The sequence below is a fragment of the Austrofundulus limnaeus genome, unplaced genomic scaffold (genome assembly GCF_001266775.1).
Source record: "Austrofundulus limnaeus strain Quisiro unplaced genomic scaffold, Austrofundulus_limnaeus-1.0 Scaffold590, whole genome shotgun sequence".
Classification (NCBI taxonomy): Eukaryota; Metazoa; Chordata; class Actinopteri; order Cyprinodontiformes; family Rivulidae; genus Austrofundulus; species Austrofundulus limnaeus.
Window position 1 is genome coordinate 17,962 of NW_013952992.1, and position 1,352 is coordinate 19,313.

General features: G+C 38.7%; 1 protein-coding gene across 1 annotated transcript in view; it reads left to right on the forward strand.

Annotated features, from left to right (window-relative positions):
- Window positions 1-1,352, forward strand: part of si:ch211-63o20.7 (Serine/threonine-protein kinase pdik1l-B-like) — a 27,147-nt gene that overhangs the window by 2,614 nt on the left and 23,181 nt on the right. The window lies entirely within an intron of this gene.

The window sequence follows — 1,352 nt, forward strand, 5'->3', positions numbered from 1 at the left end:
AGCAGACAGTCTGCTTGTTTGTTTCCTCCGTGTTGATCTTAAAACATCTCCAAACTGCCGATATGTTACTTCTTCTTCTTCTTCTCATTGTTCTTCTTCTGTTATTTGGGGGTGCGGTCGGAAATAACTTGTCAGTGCGTTAGCGTCCCCGCCTGGTATGGATTGTTGTTTACCCTTTGTGCAGCGCAGCACAGGTGGAACAAAAAAGGGGACAAAAGCGGTATCGGTTAAGAGTATCGGCCGGCTTTTACGAGGACGAGTACAAGTACTTGATGCTGGTATCGGACCCGATACCAGTATCGGTATCGGGTCCGAATATGCGTGAACATGCGTGAACACCTCTAGTATTCAAGCATGACTTTAATAGCATTTCTTACTTAATGGAACTAAGCAGAACTACTGCAGTTGCGAAACTGTGTTTTTTCGACATTAACAGAATATCGACAATTTTGCGCACATTTGCAATGGAAACGCAGCTAATGTGAAATCTTAGTTTAAATCTTTGGTATGAAAGGTGGTGAGTGGTATGTGTGCCTTCAAAGAATAGTAGCCTTTTAATTATCATAGACCTTATTAGTTATAAAGGAGATCTGAGACTACAAAAAAGTAATTGAAAATGAAAAAATGCTGAGCCTATTATTGTAAAAACTTAACAAAGATGATGTGAATGCTAAAAACACGGAGGTGATGAGGAGAAAATAGATGCCAGCTCTGGGGTCTGGTAATGAAAGTACAAATAATTAAATGTTTTTGTATGAACGCTTTTGTGACGGAGTTACAAAAACACTGAGCTTGAACAAATCCTGATCTCATGCATGTGAATGAGACCTTCTGTAGGTCACTATATGTCTCACTGTATTGATTTAGCACTCTAGGTAAAGCCTGCAGCTATTAAGTTCTCGCATCGTTAATTATTCGGACACCTCTCAGTTAATCGCTTCAGCTGCAAACCATCAGGAGTGTTGAAAAATGTCCATCAAAATTCCCCCAAGCTGAAGGTTTTGTCATCAGTCATCAAAGCCACATCTTCAATCGAATGTATTGGGTGTAATGAAGCATTTAGGACAGTGAACTGTTGACATGTTTGGCATTTTGAAAGAAAAATTAAAAGAAAAAAAAATCTCTTTTAGTCAATGAATCACAAAAAGTAGATTGAATTCAAACCCTACAGCCAGCTGCTGCAACCTGAAACGCTCCTAAATGTGAATTTTATATTTCCATCATTATCACAACACTGTGTTGGCCCACAGGAAGACAGGTCTTCCTTTTCGTCCACGCATTTAAAGGAAACATATCATGCTAAATGCACTTTTTTTGCTTTTATAAACTATTTTTTTGTGCAATTGTAGTGT